The sequence below is a fragment of the Apodemus sylvaticus genome, chromosome 21 (assembly GCF_947179515.1).
Source record: "Apodemus sylvaticus chromosome 21, mApoSyl1.1, whole genome shotgun sequence".
NCBI classification, from domain to species: domain Eukaryota; kingdom Metazoa; phylum Chordata; class Mammalia; order Rodentia; family Muridae; genus Apodemus; species Apodemus sylvaticus.
The window spans coordinates 17,535,945-17,557,837 of NC_067492.1; the positions used below are offsets into that span (position 1 = coordinate 17,535,945).

Consider the following 21,893-nt stretch of genomic DNA (forward strand, 5'->3'; position numbering starts at 1 on the left):
AATAATGTTAATTCTTGAAAGTTAGGAATTTGCAGCTGGAGAGATGGCTCAGTGGTTAAGCGCATTGGTTGATCCTTGTAGAAAGCCAGGTTCAATTACCAGCGTCTGCATGGTGGCTCACAACCATGTTTCACGCCAGCTTTAGGGGATCCCTCCTTTGAACTCATACAAATAAAACTAAATAAATGCAAATCTTTTAATAAATAAAAATGAGAAAATTAGAATTAGAATTATGAGTTTTTCTGTTTAAACCCAATTGAATAAGCTTTTTTTCCCAAATAACTACGATATGGCTAAGTGTATTTATTCCTCTCTCTCTCTCTCTCTCTCTCTCTCTCTCATGTCCTAGTTTACCTTCTGTTGCTGTGACAAACCATGACTAAAAGAAGCACACTGAGAGAGTAAACAGTTTATTTGGCTTACATGTCTGAATCTTCCTTTTTAATTTTTTTTAATTTTTATTTATGTGTGTTATTTTTTTTAATTTTTATTTGCCTGTGTGTCTGTGTGCAGCTGACATAGCTGTTGAGAGCTGCAGGGTCCTCTTAACCACTGAGCCATCTCTCCAGCCTCCTTGGGAATCTCTTTAAAGCCAGGATTTGCACTGATATCAACACTGGTATCAACAGGGTAGATTACACTGTTACACTTCCCAAAGACCCAAAACCAAAGAACAGACAAGGGACTGAGAGGTGTAATGTCCCGCAGTGGTATTCCCAACACTTGGGAGTGAAAACAGAAGGATCCAGAGTTCACGGTCAGACTTATAGCAAGGATCCATAGCAAGTTCAAGGTCACCCTGACCTAGAGACTGACTCCAAAAATAAAAGGAATAGAGCAGAGGACAAACCACTCTAAAGAAGGACAGAAGCCACAGGAAAGAGGCACATGTGTCCTACGTGATATTGAGTCAGAGCCCCCACCACTGAGTCTATCTCGCTACTTAATTTCTTTTTGAATAAACAAAGAAGATGCCTTTGTAAGTCTTTAGCACCCTCTTTTGGACAATCTGTTTATTTCAAAACTAAAATGTTTTCATTTCTGAGTATGTTGTCAGCAAATTGAATTGGCCACATGGAGACAGATATATAGAGATGATATAGGCTTCCAATCTGTCTGGGCCAGGGCACTGAGCAGACCTTGGGCACAAACTCCACAGCCAGTCCCACAACACCCAGAGGAAGTTTCACTGGCAGGTGCTCTAACTTGCCCAGGACCACAGGATCACAGGATCTCAGGAGCTTGGTCACAGCAGGATCTCAGGGTCTCAGAGGCAGCTTGACTCCCAAGAACTTGGACACACCTAGGATATCAGGATCACAGGATCCCAGAATCACAGGATCACAGTGACAACTTGACTCTGAGGAGTTCTGACACAACCACGATCACAGGAAGGACAGGCTCCAGTCAGATATAGCCAGGACAGGTAGCACTAGAGATAACCAGATGGTGGGAGGTGAGCATAAGAACCTAAGCAACAGAAACCAAGGTTACTTGGCATCATCGGAACCCAATTCTTCCACCATAGCAAGTCCTAGATACAACATTACATCAGAAAAGCAAGATTCAGATCTAAAATCACTTCTCATGATGATGATAGAGGACTTTAAAAAGGACATAAATAACTCCCTTAAAGAAATACAGGAGAACACAGGTAAACAGCTAGAAGTCCTCAAAGAGGAAACACAAAAATCCCTTAAAGAATTACAGGAAAACACAATCAAACAGGTGAGGGAAATGAACAAAATGATCCAGGATCTAAAAATGGAACTAGAAGCAATAAATAAATCACAGAGTGAGACAACCATGGAGCTAGAAAACCTAGGAAAGAGATCAGGAGTCATAGATGCAAGCGTCAACAGAATACAAGAGATAGAAGAGAGAATCTCAGGTGCTGAAGATACCATAGAAAACATTAACACAACAGTCAAAGAAAATGCATAAAGCAAAATGCTCCTAACCCAAAACATCTAGGAAATACAGGACCCAATGAGAAGACCAAACCTTGGGATAATAGGTATAGAAGAGAGTGAAGATACCCATCTTAAAGGGCCAGTAAATATCTTCAACAAAATTATAGAAGAAAACTTCTCTAACCTAAAGAAAGACATGCCCGTGAACATACAAGAAGCCTACAGAACTCCAAATAAAATGGACCAGAAAAGAAATTCCTCCCATCCCATAATAATCAAAACACCAAATGCACTAGACAAAAAGGAATATCAAAATCAGTAAGGGAAAAGGTCAAGTAACATATAAAGGCAGGCCTATCAGAATTACATCAGACTTCTCACCAGAGACTAGGAAAGCTAGAAGATCCTGGACAGACAGGATTATACAGGATCATACAGACCCCAAGAGAACACAAATGCCAGCCCAGGCTACTATACCCAGCAAAACTCTCAATTACCATAGACGGAGAAAACAAGATATTCCATGACAAAACCAAATTTACACAATATCTTTCCACAAATCCAGCCCTACAAAAGATAATAGATGGAAAGCACCAACACAAGGAGGGAAACTATACCCTAGAAAGAGCAAGAAAGTAATCTTTCAGCAAACCCACACAAATACAATTCCACCTCTAACAACAAAAATAACAGGATGTAACAATCACTTTTCCTTAATATCTTTTAATATGAAAATTAATATTACCAGCCAGGCAGTGGTGGTGCCCACTATAATCCCAGCACTCAGGAGGCAGAGGCAGGCGGAGTTCAAGGCCAGCCTGGTCTACAGAGTGAGTTCCAGGACAGCCAGGGCTATACAGAGAAACCCTGTCTCAAAAAAACAAAAAAGAAAGAGAGAGAGAGAGAGAAAAAGAAAGAAAGAGAGAGAGAGAGAGAGAGAGAGAGAGAGAGAGAGAGAAAGAAAGAAAGAAAGAAAGAAAGAAAGAAAGAAAGAAAGAAAGAAAGAAAGAGAGAGAGAGAGAGAGAGAGAGAGAGAGAAAGCAAGCTATATAGATAGGAAGGAAGGAAGGAGGAGAAAGAAAGAAAATTAATATTACCAACATATTCTAATCAATTGAAATTTAAAAATATGAGGAATTAGAAATTTGTTGGCTGCCACCCAGTGGTCTATCTAATTTGGTAATTGGAGAAATAGGTCCAATATTGTACAATCCAAATACACTTTCTGCTTGTTTGTACGTGACAGTGTCTTGCTGTGTACCACATAATGGTCTTGAAATCATGCTTCTCCTATCTCAGCCTCTATTAGTAGGATTGTTTATCTGATATTTTTACTCTATACTATGGTTTTCAGAACAGTTTACATACTGCAAAATTACTTATACAGCCAAAAGAAATGTAGAAAATTAATTTGGGAGGTGGCTTGTAAGAGAACAACAAAGAGTGAGACTGAATGTTTTGCTTGATATTTATAATTATTATATCAGTTCTGAAGATGACCTTATAAATTACTTTTTCTGAGATGAATGCTTTTCAAAATCATCACAGCCAGTGAATCAGAATCTTACCCTCACCTAAGGTCTGTGCCACCCTCCAAGCAGAACCATTGTTCATTGAAACAGTTGATGATGACTTCATGGATAGACCATCTTAACACACACCATTTCTTAAATGAATGTAACCTGGTCCCTGTGGGCTGAGAATGATGACAATCACTCAAGTCAAATAGCTGTCACCATAGCAGGAAATCTGTATCCAAATAATTGTGCCTACAATTCATTCCTTGGCGCAGCAGAACTGTCAACTCTTAGCTTAGCTACTATGGAGGTAAAATCCTTTGGGGATGTGAGGGACATTGAAGTACAGCCTTATTACAATGAACTCCAATGTCTAAAAATTGTTCTTATCTTGGGATTTGTAACACAGTAAGAGCCCAAATTTTAGTCTCTACTAAAAATAAACAAACAAACAAAAAGTCTTTATCTTTTTATGTTCATTTAATAACCTGTGCATCATTTTTATGATTGGTTTAAAAATATATCTTGTGTTGAATATAACCAAAAATTAAAATTAAAAAGAAAGAGATGATACAAATATACATTGGGGGCGGGTATTATCGACCTTATTCTTACAAAAGTTTGAGATCTGCAGAAAGATTAAACAGTACAAAGCCCCAACTATACCTCTCCCTCATGTAATTTCCCCAACTGCTCACACTTGCACTGTGGACCCAAGTGTTAAAGGTAATGAAACAATGTTAACCTGTTATTATTGGCTGACATTTATAGTACATATACTATAAAGCTGCATGCATCTATGAATTGTGAAGGATTCCATGTATCCACCATTACAGTATTATAGAGAATAGTTCCACTGCCTTAGAAAGCATCTCTTTTAGGTTGGCTCAGCTCAGTAAAGGCACTTAACATGCAAGCCTGGGGTCCCCAGAACGCACATAAAGGTGGAAGAAGAGAACACAACCATAAAATTGTCCTCAGAAAGACACATGTGCATCATGACACATGTGTGTGTGGCACATGCACACATACACATTTTCACCCAATAATAATAATTTTTACATGTTTAGTCACCCGTTTTATCTCTTGACTCTTTCTATTTCTCCAGACTCTAGTAATCACCACTTTTTCTTACTATCTTTTTAATGATGCCTTTCAAAATTTTACATTGTGGAATAGTGAAATACAACTCTACTTACACAACCATTTAAGAGACCCTCATATCTTACTCTAAATGGCCAATACACATATGGAGAGGGCATTAGTCTAAAAAGCAGTCATGGTAGTGCACACCTTTAATCCCAGCACTTGTGAGGCAGAGGCAGGCAGATTTCTGAGTTCAAGGCCAGCCTGGACTACAGAGTGAGTTCCAGGACAGCCAGAGCTACACAGAGAAACCCTGTCTTGGAAAAAAGAAAAAAGAAAAAAGAAAAAGTTTACTCTAGAAAACAGAAAAATGAAAATTGAAACTACATTGAAATTCCATCTCAACTCAATCAAAATGACAATACTCAAGAACACAGATAACAAACGAGACCCTTATACATGGCTGGTGGCAGCTAAACTAGATCAACCTCTACAAAAACCACATATGGAAATTCCTCAGATAGCTAAATAAAGTTCTTCCTCGTGATCCAGCCACAGCACTCCTGGGACCGTACCTAAAGTATTCCAAGTCAGTACATCGCAGGGACACCTACACCTTGCTGTCTACCACGTCACTACTCACATCTAAATCAGGGAGCTGAAAGAGGTGCCTGTCAAGAGAGGGCTGAGCAGAGAAAACATGGTGAACAAGGAGAAGATGGTATGCACACACATACATACATACACACACACATACACACACACACACACACACACACACACACACTGGAATTTTACTCCTCCATGAAGAAGAATGAAATTATTTCATTTGCAGGAAAACAGATGCAAATGGTGACACCACACCAATCAACTAAGTCAGTCTCAGAAATAACACTGCATGTTTTCTATATATGTATATGTATATATATATACATGCATATATATATATATATATAATTGTGCATATGTATGTGCATATACATGTATGGATGCACTCATCATGGATACATATGCAAAGGACACCGGTCAATATTGAATCTCTTCTTCTCTTCCTCTTATTTTTTTGAGATAGGATCTCTCACTGAAACTCGTGGGCCAGCTGGCCAGTGAACTCCAGAAGCTCACTTACAACTCTGTCCCCAATGCCACTAGAGTTACAGTCACTTGATCCACACTTGGTCTTTACATGAGTGTTAGGAATTTGAACTCGGGTCCTGATACTTATGCAACAAGTGTCTTATCACCCGAGTCATCTGCCCAATGCCATCTCTGTTTTACTACTATCCCATTGTGTGGATATACAAAAGTTTATTGATCTATAGTCCCTGTTGAGAAACATCTTAGCTGCCTCCAGTTTGGAGCAATTATGATTAATGCTGCTATAAACAATTGCGTGAGGGTGTCTTGTGGACATAAATTTTCAATTCATTTGGATGATCAGGAGTGTGATTTCTCTAACATATAAGAATACTATATTCATCTTCATAAGAAACTGCCTGCCCTGGTTGGCTTCCTGTGGCTGTGATAAAACACTGACTGAACCAACTTGAGGAAGGAAAGATTTTATTTGTCTTACACTTCCACATCACAGTCCATCACTGAGGACAGTCAGGGTAGGAACTCAAACCGGACTTGGAAGCAGAAACTGAGGCAGAGAGAGACCATGAAGGAATGTTGCTTAATGACTTGTTCCCCTAGCCTGCCCTCTACCTTCCCTATTCAGTTCAGGAACACCTGCCTAGGGTTGGCCCCGCCCACTGTGGGCTGAGCCCTCTCCTGTCAATTAACAGTCAAGAAAATGCCTCAAAGATGTGTGCTCAGGCAAATCTGAAGGAGGCATCTTCTCAGTTTTGGTTCCTTCTTCCTAAGTATGTCAAGTCCATGACCAAGATTAACCATCACGCTGCCAAACCAGTGGCAACCTCTGACATTTTTTGGGTCCACCTGCAATGACTGGAAGGCTTTGTGACATCCCCCACACACACACACACACCATTTACTCTCCTGAAAGTCTAGACATTCTGAGACATGCATACTGGTATCTCTCTATCTTAATTTATAAGTCCCCAATGCCTTTTGTCTTAGTCGGGGCTTCTATTCCTGCACAAACATCATGACCAAGAAGCAAGTTGGGGAGGAAAGGGTTTATTCAGCTTACACTTCCATGCTGCTGTTCATCACTAAAGGAAGTCAGGACTGGAACTCAAGCAGGTCAGGAAGCAGGAGCTGATGCGGAGGCCATGGAGGGATGTTTCTTACTGACTTGCTTCCCCTGGTTTGCTCAGCCTGCTCTCTTATAGAACCCAAGACCACCAGCCCAAAGGTGGTACCACCCACAAGGGGCCCTCCCCACTTGATCACTAATTGAGAAAATGCCCACAGCTGGATCTCATGGAGGCACCTCCCCAACTGAAGCTCCTTTCTCTGTGATAACTCCAGCCTGTGTCAAGTTGACACACAAAAACAGCCAGTACAATTGGCCCCTTGTCAACTTGATACACAAACACATCACTATTAAGCCTCAACCCTTACTTTCTTATTCATCCCCAAGATCTAAATTACTTTAAAAGTCCCAGTCTTTACATATTAAAAGTTCAGTCATGCCGGGCATTGGTGGTGCATGCCTGTAATCCCAGCACTCTGGGAGGCAGAGGCAGGCAGATTTCTGAGTTCGAGGCTAGCCTGGTCTACAGAGTGAGTTCCAGGACAGCCAGGGCTATACAGAGAAACCCTGTCTCGAAAAAAAAAAAAAAAAAAAAAAAACCAAATACAAAAAAAAAAAAAAAAAAGTTCAATCACTTTAAAATGTCCAATATCTTTAAAATTCAAAGTCTTTTAAAAATTCAAAGTGTCTTAACTGTGGGCTCCACTAAAATACTTTCTTCCTTCAAAAGGGAAACATATCAGGGCACAGTCACAACCAAAAGCAAAACTCAAACTCCAATGGTTCTGGGATCCAACGTGCGATCTTCTGGGCTCCTCCAAGGGCTTGGGTCACTTCTCCAGCTCTGCCCTTTGTAGCACACAACTTGTCTTCTAGGCTCCAGCTGCCTGTACTCCACTGCTGCTGCTGTTCTTGGTGGTCATCGCATGGTACTGGCATCTCCAAAACACTGCTGACTTCTACTGTAATTAGGCTTCACTAATACCCTCTCATAGGCTCTCTTCATGGTGACAAGCCTCTGCTCCTATGCATGACCCCTTCAAGTCCTGGGCCATCAATTGCAACTGAGGCTGCACCTTCACCAATGACCTTCTGTGGCGTCTCACTGTGCCAAGAGCCTCAGCTGCTCTTCATGACCCCTTCATGTCTTCAAAACCAGTACCATCTGGGTGACTCTTACACAGTTCCAAGTCTAGCCACAGCACAAAATACAGCTGTGGCTATCTCTGGAACACAGCCTCTGTGCTCTCAAGTAAACACTTCCCAGAAGATTTCACCTCAGTGATACTGGTCACTAATCCACTAATTTCTCAGCTCCAGCTAATCAGCATCAATAGTCCCAGTAACACAAAGGTTTGCTTTAGTGGTTCTGTTATCTTGTTAATCACAGCTGATTCTTCAGCCCCAGCTAACCAAAACCACAGAATTTTCATAATCAAAACATGGCCCCTTTAAGAGTCTTTAATCTTCCCTCTGAAATTTCACAAGCCAGGCCTCCATTTTCTGCAATGTTCTCAACATTATCTTCCAAGCTCCTATAGAACATTCCACAGAGCTCTCAACACTGAATGGATCATCTAGCCCAAAGTTCCAAAGTCCTTCCACAGTCTTCCCCAAAACATGGTCAGGTTGTCACAGGAATACCCCACTACCCTGGTACCAATTTGTCTTAGTCAGGGTTTGTATTACTGCACGAACATCATGACCAAGAAGCAAGTTGGAGAGGAAAGGGTTTATTCAGCTTACACTTCCATGCTGCTGTTCATCACTAAAGGAAGTCTGTACAGAGCCATATTGGGAGTCATACCACATGATTTGACATAGGCCAAGGACAATCCCTGGCTTCAGGCAGAAATCCGCCTTTAGAGCATAATAGTGAAGTAGGTTAAGGCAGGAATTTTTATCCTAGGGTGGAGAAACTCCAAGTGAAGGTTAAGCTCATTGTTCCTCCAGGTCTAGGAATTCCTGAATTAAGCAGGTGCCCCTCCCCCCCCCCCCCCCAGCTGCCGGAGCAGTCGAGACAAGAACCTCCAGGAGAAGCTAGACAACTTCCACCGGAACTCAAGCTGGAGTCTAGGGGGGAAGGGCTTGCCCAAATTGTTAAAAGGTCTGACTGCCATTAAAGTTTGGGCCTCGATCAGTAAAATATTGTCCTGGCCCTTCTTTCTTTTCGCCCCTTCCCCATCTATCCCTCAGCTTCTGTTCCAGCAACCCAGTTTGTAATAGCTGCAGGCAGCTATGGAATACAACAGAAGTCAGGACTGGAACTCAAGCAGGTCAGGAAGCAGGAGCTGATGCAGAGGCCATCGAGGGATGTTTCTTACTGGCTTACTTCCCTGTCTTGCTCAGCCTTCTCTCTTATAGAACCCAAGACTACCAGCCCAAAGGTGGTACCACCCACAAGGGACCCTCCCCACTTGATCACTAATTGAGAAAATGCCCCACAGCTGGATCTCATGGAGGCACTTCCCCAATTGAAGCTCCTTTCTCTGTGATAACTCCAACCTGTGTCAAGTTGACACACAAAAACAGCCAGTACACCTGTTTTTTTGTTTTGTTGTTGTTTTTTTTTTTTTTGAGACAGGGTTTCTCTGTGTAGCCCTGATTGTCCTGGAACTCACTCTGTAGACCAGACTGGCCTCAAACTCAGGGATCCACCTGCCTCTGCCTCCCAAGTGCTGGGAATAAAGGTGTGTGCCACCACTGCCCAGCATCCCCAATGCCTTTTGTTTGGTGTGTTTTTGTAGGTTCACTGCCATCTGTACATTTATGTGGTGTCTGTCCAGTTCTTGGCCCATACTTCTTGTTTGTTTGTTTGTTTGTTGAGACAGGGTTTTTTTGTGTAGTCCTGGCTGTCCTGGAACTCACTCTGTAGACCAGGCTGACCTCGAACTCAGAAATCCGCCTGCCTCTGCCTCCCAAGTGCTGGGATTACAGGTGTGTGCCACCACCGCTCGGCTTGGCCCATCCTTCTTAACTGAGCTGTTTACTTTCTTATATTTAAATTTTCTGCTTGTTCAGAAGCAAGTCCTTTCTTGGGTCTGTGTGTTGCAAATATTTTCTCTCTATGTGTGGCTTCTCTTAGTCTTTTATACTGTTCTACATTTATTTGCTTGTTTGTTTGTTTGTTTGTTTGTTGGGGGTATAGGCATACACATGCACACGCATGCACAGAGCAGGTGTGGAGTTGAGAAGACAACTCACAGCAGTCAGTTCTCTCCTTCACCAAATGGGACCAGGGATCCAACTCAGGTCATCAGGTTTGGCGGCAAGCCCCTCTGCCCACTAAGCTGTCATGTCAGCCCGCAGCCCTTTTTCATTCTCTTAAAAATGTTTCCTTAAAAAGAGAGAATCTTAAACAAGTCCAATTCCTTCTAAGGACTGTATTTCTGAAGTTGTATTTAGAGCCTTGGTGTCAAACCCAAGCTCTCCCATGTACTCTTTTAGAAGGTTTATAGCTTTGAGTTTTACATTTAAGTGCATCACTCAGTTTAATTTCGGTTCCAGGGGGTCAGAGAGATATAGATCAGCCAGTAAGAGCATGTATTGCTCTTCCAGAGACCCGAGTTTGATTCCCACAGTCTATACTTAATGGCTCACAATGCCTGTAACCAGCTCCAGAGAATCTGATGCCCTCTTCTAGACTGTACAGACACACACACACACAGAGAGAGAGAGAGAGAGAGAGAGAGAGAGAGAGAGAGAGAAGAGAGCATACACGCATGCACATAATACATACATACATACATACATAGATACATACAGAGAGAGAGAATGCATGCACAAAAATAATTTTTTAAAAAGTGAAAGGAACACAAGTCTTGCAGAATGAGACAGCCTCTCACAACATATTCATGGCTTCCCTGGAAATCACAGCAATCCTCCTGCCTCTGCCTCCCAAGTGACAGGACTACAAACATATGTACTAACTCTGGCTGATAATTGCAAAGCTACTTCAAATCTCACACATCTTGTCTGTTCTTTCTCTCTCTCTCTCTCTCTCTCTCACTCGCTCTCTCTCACTCTCTCTCGCTCTCACTCTCTCATTCCCTTACACACACACATTTTAAACATGACGTCATTCCCTGCACTCAGTTTCGCCCTCCTTCTTGCTGCCCCTGTTCCCTCTGGGTTGCATATGCAGAGCCCGTATCCACACACCACAAGCAGCTCCATCCTTTCCTAAAACTTCCCAATGTCCACCTCATCCTGCACGGATGAGCCACACTCCATCCTAGCTAGTCTCTTGCTGGTTGACACAGAGGTCGTCTCCACTGCCAGTGTATGCACACGTTTGATGGTGAAAATCACACTCCAAAGATTCATGCAAAGCCTCGGATCCACCGGTGAGTCTGACCCCGGGACTTACTCGGTCTCTTCCGACCGGTGAGTCTGACCCCGGGACTTACTCGGTCTCTTCCGACCGGTGAGTCTGATCCCGGGACTTACTCGGTCTCTTCCGACCGGTGAGTCTGTTTGCTTTTCTTCCTCTCCAGCAAGGCTGGTAGATTTTTGAGGAAAGCGAGACGAGATGGAACAGAGACAAGCAAACTTTCAGCGTGAGGTTTTATGTTGATCTGGCCTGGGGTCGGGCTGTGGGTTGTGTCTGATGCCACCTACGCAGGATCTCCGGCTTCCTTGTTTTGCTTTGCTGTTCCGTGGTTCACACACACACACACACACACACACACCGCCCTGTTGTCTTTGGGTTTCCACCCACAACCTCTTGTTAAACAAAGTGTGTTCCTCAAAGCTCTGGCTATCCCTATGCTAGGAGCCCAGGCAGTGTTACGAAAGTGCAGAGGCGGTAATGCCTGTCATCTCATGACGAGCCCGCGTCCCTGGGCTGTGACCATCAGCACTGCTCTAGCCTTTTCTTCTCTCTTCATGAGTGACAAGATGGCTAAAGGGAGCCAAGGCCCTTTAATGATCCTTCCAAGACAAGCAAGGCTCTGGTCCAGTAGTGGCCTTTTGAGGCTAGGTCCTTGTACAGAATGTTCTAGATGTATTTCAGTATGGTCGGTTCCCTTTTCCCCCTGTAGGAGGTCCAGAATCTTTTTTCAACTCATGCTGACAACCTGGCTGGACCATTGGGTACATTTACCAACATGTACCCTGCTCACTAAGATTTAGACATCAAGAATGTTTTTGTTGTGTTTTGTTTGGTTGGTTTTGGTTTTGTTTGAGATGTGGTCTCTTGTACTTCTGACTAGCCTGGAACTTGCTGTGTAGGTCATGGTGGTCTTGAACTCAGACATATCTCTGCCCCTGCCCCATCCCTGCCCTTGCCCCCACCCCTCTGCCCCTGGCCCTGCCCAGTCCCTGGAACACTGAGCTTAAAAGGGTATAGCACCATGCCTGCTACGATGAAATTTTTGACTCTCAAGCTCGTCCACGTTCAGTCTCTAAGTAATTGGCTAATTACGCAAGCAGTCCTGCTGGTTAGCAGCTTCCACTGAATCAGATGTTGGCTGGGTTTCCCTGTAATCACCTGTCTCTCTGGGTTGTGGATATGCCGTGGAAGCAGCCGAGAAGTTGGCTGCCACGGGTACGGTCTGTGACAGATCGGTGCAGACAGATGCTTCTGTACTTTTTAGTTATTCATGAATATTCCCCATTCTAACACTATTAAGAACTAAAATATATCTCCCCAAAATTCGTGTTACAATCCTACCTTCTGGTGCTACATAAGTGCTTTTAGAGATAGGAACTTTAAATAAAGACACACCTGGGAGCCAAGCATGGCGGTATAGGACTCTAATCCCAGCACTCGGGAGATGGAAGCAAGACCAGAAGCATCTTAAACTACATAGGCTAAGGCCAGCCTAGGCTAAGGAGACCCCATATCAAAACTAACCAAAGAGAAGGAGCTGGAGAGGTCTCTTTGCCTCTGCCCCCGCCTCTTCCCCCCCGGGCCTACTGGTTAAATGGCTAATAGTTAAGAGCACTGGCTGCTGTTTCAGAGGTCCTGAGTTCAGTCCCCATCAACCACATGGTGGCTCAGAACCATCCTGAATGGGATCTGATGCCCTCTTCTGTCATGCAGGTATACATGCAAATAGAGTACTCATGTACATAGACAACTCTTAAAACAAACAAGAGAGGAGTATTTGGATCAAACATGAGGTTATTAGTTTTGTATAACATAGCATGGCTGGCATCCCTGGAACAGGAATAAATTGTGATACAGGTCATTATAGAGAGAAGATCATGTAAACACTTGGAGAAGACAGCCCGCTATACGCCAAGGAAAAAAGGCTTCAGAAGGCACTAATCTGATACCTGGGTCTTGGGTTTTAACCCCAGAATTATAAAAAGATACGAGTCGTTACTTGGGCAAGCAGTGTGTAGCATTTTGGTTTGGTTTCCTTTGGTGTGGTTTTGGTGGGATGTAAGAGTAGAGACAAGAGGTCACTGTGCAGCCGTGGCTGGCCTGGAACATGCTACACAGACCTGGCTAATTGTCACCTCTCAATGGCTCCCCTGCCTCACCTCCTGAGTGCTGGGGTCACAGTCGTGACAGGCACCAGCCCTGCACCAGCTTGGGGGTCTTTGTTCACAGCCTTGCCTCGAAGACCAGTACAAATAACCACCAGATGTGTCTGAGGACTTCAAAACAGGTGCTTCTGAAATGTTCACTTTCAACTCAGTTTCGCCACAAAAAGCCGTGTGTGTGTGTGTGTGTGTGTGTGTGTGTGTGTCTGTGTGTCTGTGCGTGAGAGTGCGCGCATATGTATGTGAGGTGGGGGTGAGAGGGTTTGTGTATGTGTGTGTGCATGTGTGTATGTATGTGTGCATGTGTATGCATATTGAGGTGGGAGAGTTGAGGGGTGTGTGTGTGTGTGCATGTGTGTGCATATGTATGTGAGATGGGGGGTTGAGGGTGTGTGTGTGCATGTGTGTGCATGTGTGTGCATGAGTATGCATATTGAGGTAGGGAGGTTGAGTGGTGTGTGTGTGTGCATGTGTATGCGTATTGAGGTAGGGAGATTGAGTGGTGTGTGTGTGTGTGTGTGTGTGTGTGCATGTGTATGCGTATTGAGGTAGGGAGATTGAGTGGTGTGTGTGTGTGTGTGTGTGTGTGTGTGTGTCTTCTTATGGCAGGATGGACATGTACATCCACCTTATGTGCTAGAATGCTGGGATTAAAAGCACACTCCACCATGCCTACAGTTTCCTGCAGGTTCTGGGGAGTGAACTCAGGTCCTTATGGCAAATCTGCCCTTCCCAACAGAACTATCTCCTTAACCTCCAAAACCGTTATTTTTAAACTGTTAATTTTTCCAGGGCTGTGCAGAAACCGTTCTGAGGCCATCCTACCAGGCATGGTATGTTAATAAGCAAGGAGTGTTAAACAGGAGTGTGTCTGCTGCCAGAACCCAAACTGCTGGCTGCTCCCTTGGGACTTTCCTAGTCACCTTCATTAAATCTACATCGACGCTGGGGGTGGGGTATAGTGTCTTCTTGTTTCCAAAGTCCTGGGGACTGGCCCACATGCCCTGACTTGATTGTTTTGGTTTTTTGTTTGTTTGGTTGGTTTTTGTTTTTTTTTTCAAGACAGGGTTTCTCTGTGTAGCCCTGGCCATCCTGGAACTCACTCTGTAGACCAGGCTGGCCTCAAACTCAGAAATCCACCTACCTCTGCCTCCCAAGTGCTGGAATGCCCTGACTTGAACGGAAGGGTGAAGCTGAGGGCGCAGCTCAGTGGTAGAGCACTTGTACCCGAGAGGCCCTTGGTTTAATTCCCCACTGTGCAGAAAGGAAAAGGAAGTAAGGGGGAAGTGGGGGGGGAGGGGAGGGGCGGAGCGGAAGGGGGGGCGGGGCGGGTGCGTTCAGTGGGCTGAATGAGGAGATGCTGGAAACGTGCTGAGGAGGATTTGGACATGGCAATTTAACAGAACTAACTCCTGCAACCAGACGTCATCCCTCCTCCAGCTTCAAACGCCCACCTAGAAGGAAGACTCAGGACAGGGGTCTGGCTTGGCAGAGTGCCAGTGTTCTTGTATAGAACTAAAGGGTTGATACCTTGACCGATCTCTAAATCTTGTAGCTCCTAAAATTATAAATGTTAAATGGTGGACAGGCGTCCTGGCCCACATCTACCATTCCAGTAGTTTGGGAGGTGAAACAAGAAGGGCTGGAGTTTTGGCTACATATCCACCCAAGATAGTCTGGGCTATGAAACCAGAAAGAGAGGGAGAGGGAGGGAAGGAGGAAGGAAAGACTGACTGGAGAGCCGGCTCAGCGGTTAAGAACATTGCTTGTTCTTCCAGAGGACCCAGGTTTAATTCCCAGCATCCACTTGGCAGCTCACAACTCTCTGTAACGCCAAGATCTTACACACTCACACAGACATACATGCAAGCAAAACACCAATGCACACAAGATAAAAATAATCACATTTGGGGGCTGGTAAGATGACTCAGCAGTTAAGAACACTGACGGCTCTTTGAGAGGCCCTGAGTTCAAATTTCAGCAACCACATGGTGGCTCGCAACCATCCATAATGAGATCTGACTCTCTCTTCTGGGGTGTCTGAAAACAGCTATAGTGTACTTACATATAATAATAAATAAATCTATTTTTAAAAAAAAATGCCTGCCGGGCAGTGGTGGCGTACACCTTTAATCCCAGCATTTGGGAGGCAGAGGCAGGCAGATTTCTGAGTTCGAGGCCAGCCTGGTCTACAGAGTGAGTTCCTGGGCAGCCAGGGCTACACAGAGAAACCCTGTCTTGAAAAACCAAAAAAAAAAAAAAAAAAAAAACCACTTAATGGAGAGATGTGTCACCCATGAAGAATGTCTGTTGTTCTTCCACAGGACCAGAGTTTGGTTCCCAGCACTCACCTCAGACAGCTCCGAACACCTGTAGCTCCAAGCTCCAGCACTCTCTTCTGACGTCACAGGGCACCTGCGCAGGTGCACATATCCACACACACATAAACAGAGCCAAAATAAAAGAACTATTCAAGAAAGGGAATTTATTGGAGTGACTGAAGACAGCTACAGTGTACTTACATATAATAAATAAATAAATCTTTAACAGAAAAAAGAAAGGGAATATTTTTAAAGGTTTTTGTTGGTCTTCCCACGGTCTCCACATTACTAAACCAAAACAAAGCCACCAGTGTGGTGTAGGGACAGGTGACCAAGGCAGCCATATCAGTTCAAGTTTCAAAGCAAGAACCTGCACAAGTTTACCAAGCCTTCTGAAACTCCATGAAGAAAACTGACAAAGGTTGTCAGAATCACCTTTTTCTGAACTTTGCAAATTAGCCAAAGGCTTGTCAGAGTCAAAGAGGCTTTATGCAAAAAAACAAACAAAAAAAAACAAAAAACAAAAAACAACAACAACAAAAAAAAAAACCTAAGTAATCACAAAAACAAAAAGTCTTTCGTGGGTGTGGTGGTGCATGCCTGCAATCAAAAGAGGAGAGGAGAAGAGGGGAGGGGAGAGGAGGGCAGGAGGGGGAGGGGAGGGAAGGAGAGGAGAGGGGAGAGGGAGGAAGAGAGGGAAAAGGAGAGGAAGGGAGGAGAGGGGAGAGAAGCAAAGAAGAGAGGAGGGGAGGGAAGGAGAGGGGAGAGGAGAGGAGGGGAGAGGAGAAGAGGGGACGGGAGAGTAGAGGAGGGGAGGGGAGAGGAGAGGAGGGGAGGGAAGGAGAGGGGAGAGGAGAAGAGGGGAGGGAAGGAGAGGGGAGAGGAGAAGAGGGGAGGGGAGAGGAGAGGAGGGGAGGGAAGGAGAGGGGAGAGGAGAAGAGGGGAGGGGAGAGGAGAGGAGGGGAGGGAAGGAGAGGGGAGAGGAGAAGAGGGGAGGGGAGAGGAGAGGAGGGGAGGGCAGAGGAGAGGAGGGGAGGGAAGGAGAGGGGAGAGGAGAAGAGGGGAGGGCAGAGGAGAGGAGGGGAGGGAAGGAGAGGGGAGAGGAGAAGAGGGGAGGGGAGAGGAGAGGAGGGGAGGGAAGGAGAGGAGAGAAGGGAAGGAGAGGAGAGAAGGGAAGGGGAAAGGAAGGGAGGGGAAGGGAGGGAAGGAGAGGGAGAGAGAGAAATAAAAAGCCTTGTGTGTTTTAACTTATTCTTGTACCAGTGACCGCTCTCCAACTGTCCATTTTGCCAAGAATAACCTTGAAAACCCACCCCAGGCTTTCTGACACCAGGAAATGCAAAGGCTGGTATTAAGACTGAGAGAGCTCAGATACAGTAAACAGTTCATCCCTTTAATCCAGGCACTCAAGAGTGTGAAGCCAACCTGTTTTATAAAGTAAGCTCCAGGTCAGCCAGGGCTACACCGTGAGAGCCTTTCTCAAAAAGGGGAGGAGGGACTGGAGCGATGGTTCAGTTGGTAAAGTGCTTGCCACAAACCCATAAGAACATGAGTTTGATCCCCTAAAACCCATGCTGCTAAAGTTTAGCACATCAGTGTATGCCTGTAATCATAACACTGGAGGCAGAACAGGAGAACGGGAGAATCTCATTTCTGATCCAACAGTCTAACCAAAAAGGAGAACTTCAGGTTCAGTCTCAAAAAACAAGGTGGAGAGAAATTGAAAAAAGACATTCAGAGTTGACCTCTGGACTCAATCCAGACTGGGACGCACATATGCCTGCACCAATACATACGTGCACAGACACATACATGTATAGTGTTAAATAATTATAAATGGAGTACCACCCCACCAAGGCTCTGCACCAAGTTCCGGCGGGTCTCGCTCAGGGCAGCTCTCACTGTCGCCACCGAGCCAATCTTTCCCAGCTAGCTCTCACAGCATCCCAGCTGTGTTTCCTCTGCCATAGATTCTGTAAACAGTGGGAGTCCCACGCTTCTACACAGCACCCACTCCTTCCAAGCATCCGGTAAAGTATGATTTCTTTTTGTTTGTTTGGATTTTTGGTTTTTGGGGGACGTTTTGAGACAGGGTTTCTCTGTATAGCCCTGGCTGCCCCGGAACTCACTCTGTAGACCAGGCTGGCCTCGAACTCAGAAATTCGCCTGCCTGCCCCAGCCGCCCCGCCCCAGCATGACTCTTAAACTTGAATAGTCAACCAAATATATTTATGTATATAAAACTCCCAATTACATAATGCCAATTTACAATGTTAAAGTCTTATCCCAATATTTCTAATCTCTCCAAAACACCAGAAATATGTCTGAAGCCATCTGGATATCCACATATCTCTCTCCTCCGCTCGTGTGGTTCACCGAGCCTCTGTCCTTCTCTCCTCCCCTCACCTCTCTTAGCTCCTCCTCCTCTCTCCCTTCCAATCACTGGCCTCTCACTGCCTCAAATTGAATAGATAGGAAATATCTTGCAACATCCGTACACATATACTATGAGTACTTTCTAAAGGAATGGGAGAAGATACTTCAAGCCCTATATCTAATAAGGAAAGAGTTTGGACAGTGGGCTCTTTGAATTATAAGAAAGTAATACAAATAAAAATAAAATAAAATAAAAGAAGCCAGATGTGGTAGCACATGCCTGGAATCCCAGCACTCAGAAGGTTGAGTCAGGAGGATGACCATGAGTTTGAGGGCAGCCTAGACTACATGATAGGCATATAGTGAGCACTAGACCAGCCAGAACTACACATCAAGACCATATCTCAAAAAAGGGAGAGATGGGGGTGGGAGGTGGGGTCTGGAGAGATAGCTCAGTGGATAAGAGCGGTTCTTAGCACCCACATGGCCGCTCACAATGACCTGTAACTCTCTAACAATGTCTTCTGGTCTCTGCTGTACCAGGCATGCACACTGTGCACATGTGTTGTGCTGGATAGTGTATTATCAACTTGACACAAGCTAAAAAGAAGAGAATTTCAATTAAGAAACCGCCTCCAGAAGAGGCGGAGCCTGCAGAGCAAGATGGCGCCCTCTGTTCGCCCAGTGGTACTGCGCTCGGTTCGCATGGCTGCTGCCCCCTGCCTGGCTCCTGATCTGCTCTTCAACACACTCAAAGTTCTAAGTCCAGAAGCCAGTCAGTCAATGCCAAACCTAACTGGCAGAAAGTTGGGCTAACCTAAGGCACTTCGGTTTTCCTATTGACTCATCTCAACCAACGACATAATGAAGTTATTTTGGAATATCAAGGAAATGGATTGGAATAAACTTTGGAAATAATGCAGCGCCTTCGTGTGATGGTCATAGTGCTTCCTATGGATTCATCCATCTGTTGAGTTGTGGATATCAAAAAAGAGTTATAGGTGAGTATGTATCAGCAAGTCAACATACGTTTTGCATTGTTAAATTAAAGGAGTAAAAATACTTGTGTATATCGGCCTTTGATCCCAGCACTCTGCACACTGCAGAAAGACAGGTGGATCTCTGAGTTCAAGACCAGCCTGGTCTATAGAGTGAGTTCCGGGGTAGTCAAGGCTACACAGAGAAACCTTGTCTTGAAAGTAAAAAAGAGGGCTGGAGAGATGACTCAGTGGTTAAGAACACTGACTACTCTTCCAAAGGTTCTGAGTTCAAATCCCAGCAACCACATGGTGGCTCACAACCACCCCTAGTGAGATCTGATGCCCTCTGGGGAGTCTGAAGACAGCTACAGTGTACTTATATATAATAAACAAATCTTTGAAAAAAAAATGAAATGCTTTTAAAAAAAAAAGAAAAAAGGAAGAAAAAAAGAAAGAAAAGAAACGAAAATGCCTCCTTAAGATCAGGATGTAGAGCCGAGCAGTGGTGGCGCACGCCTTTATCCCAGCACTTGAGAAGCAGAGGCAGGTGGATTTCTGAGTTCGAGGCTAGCCTGGCCTACAGAGTGAGTTCCAGGATAGCCAGGGCTACACAGAGAGACCCTGTCTCAAAAAAACAAAACAAAAACTTGTAAACAAACATCCATAGCATGACAGCCAAAGAACAAAACAAATCCAGAATCCACTGGGTTATGAGTGGATAGATGAAATACGGCACGCCTGTGTCATGGAGCATTGAGCAAACATAAGAGGGAATGAAATACTGCTTCACGTGCAGTATAGGCAGATCTCGGAAGCATCATAGTCAGAGCAAGGGAGAGACAAAGGCAAACTCCTACTATATGACTTCTTTTCTACAAAATGCCCTGAAAAGACAGATACATAAAAACAAGGTCCGAGCAACAGCTCAGAGGTCAAGAATGCTTGCCGCTCTGCATCCGTTCCCAGCTTTCATGTTGACCAACCCCACCACCTGTTAACTCTAGCTCAAGGGGATCTGCTGCCCCCTTCTGGCCTCCTTGAGAACTGCACACCGTGTGGCATGCATACACACAAACACATGCTGTACATAAAGAAAGAAAAATAATAAAATAAATCTTTTAAAAGGGGGAGGGGGCTGGAGAGATAGCTCGGTGGCGGTGGCTAAGGGCACTGACTGCTCTTCCAGAGGTCCTGAGTTCAATCAATTCCCAGCAACCACATGGTGGCGCATAACCATCTGTAATGGGATCCGATGCCCTCTTCTGGTGTGTCTAAAGACAGCTACACTGTACTCATATAAATAAAATAAGTTAATCTCAAAAAATAAAAACAGTACGGCCATCCAGTCAGTGGCGGAGCATGAATTTAATCCCAGCGCTTGGGAAGCAGGGGTAGGTGGATCTCTGTGATTCTGAGGCTAGCCTGGTCTACAGAGCAAGGTCCAGGACAGCCAGGGCTCCTCGGAGAAACCCTGTCTCAGGAAAGAAAGTATGGTTTATGGTTTCATCATTTTGAGTACATGAGAATATTCCAAAATTCAATAGTCATGATAGCCGCATTACCTTATAGAAACATTGAATATCACTAAATTGTGTGCTTATAACATTGTGAATTCTAGAGCAGGTGAACTGTGTATAAAAATGCATATAATCACATCAAACACTGCTACTGATTCTAAAAACCTGACCTTAAGAATGGAACAAACATCGGTAAGGATGAGAAAGCACCAGCTCCCCTAATTTTGACACACATTCCCTATTGTTTAAAAGCTTCGGATTGCCATCAATGAAGTATTTTCATTTCCCGTGCCATAGTAAGATGGACCACGCTTGTCATCCTTCCTTGTCTGACATGTGATTTGCTTTTATTTCCACAACACAGTGAATTTTGATAGATCACAGTAATTTCAATCCAAAAGGATCTTTCGACTGTACGCGTGAATTAGAAAGATATTTTTATATAGCCTATTTGAGATAACAGGTCTTAGTGCTATGCTTCGGGCAAAATACATCAAAAGAATGAACTGAAGGTTAAATTTCCTTTTAGATTCCGATTTTTATAACATCACAAAAGTTCTGGCCTAGAAGCGGTCGAATTATTCAACGGCGAGGTATTCTATATTCACCAGGTTCAGCCAGAGGGAAAGAACAAAGACAGCCCAGACAGACCAGGAAGGTGAGGTGCATTCATCTCGTAATTATGCCCTTCAAGGTCTCCTGTCCCCAAACGCCACACCAGAACCCTGCCCCGACACGGCCAGAGAGGCTTTTCAGCCCTCATGTTGCGTGCGCGAAGGTAATTCCCACTTGAAAAGAAGCAATACAAATTCAAGTAATGAGGCGTAATTCGTGTCAAACAATTATTACCATTTTATTCTACCCAAATCAGTCGATTACATATAACTGTGTGTCTAAATTAGTTTTAGATAGCTTTTAATCCCAACTTGATTTTTTTTAATTATCTCATGCATACACTCGTGTCTACGAGAAAAAAAAAAAGTCCCTTTCTTTTTAATGCTGTTTGGAGCAGTGTTTATGTGCAGTTTAAGGAGGGTCCGTGGGGGTCTTTCCTCCAAGGTGTCTATTTACTGAACCACTCAGAGATTCTCATCGTGAGATGATTTCAAACATCAGGGAGTCCGCTGGCACGGTACCCAGAAGCAACGCTGTCGGCACATTATCGTTGGGTCAGCTCTTCATTTGCTTCGGCCTCTTGAGTCCTGGGCCTCATCCTGTACCACCCAGCAGAGCCACTGAGAGCCTGCTGCCACCTGGTGCACGTTCCATGACGCTGATGATTATGACAAAGGACGTGACATCGGGGTCCTCTGAGAACACTCATTCAGTCGCGTGGCCAATGACTTGTCTGTGTTTGAGCGTTCGGTGTGGGGCAGGTCGTCTCTGAACATGGGTGATACAATAGTAAATGAGAGAGAGAGAGAGAGAGAGAGAGGAGAGAGAGAGAGAGAGAGGCGAGAGGCAGTCCCTGGGCTGGGGTTTGCTGCTAGAGCACTTGCCTAGCTTATGCAATCTCTAGAGAGA

General features: G+C 44.5%; 1 pseudogene; it reads left to right on the forward strand.

Moving 5' to 3' along the window:
- The first annotated feature begins 18,535 nt into the window (after window positions 1-18,535).
- Window positions 18,536-18,777, forward strand: LOC127672050 (NADH dehydrogenase [ubiquinone] 1 subunit C1, mitochondrial-like; annotated as a pseudogene).
- The last annotated feature ends 3,116 nt before the right edge of the window (window positions 18,778-21,893 follow it).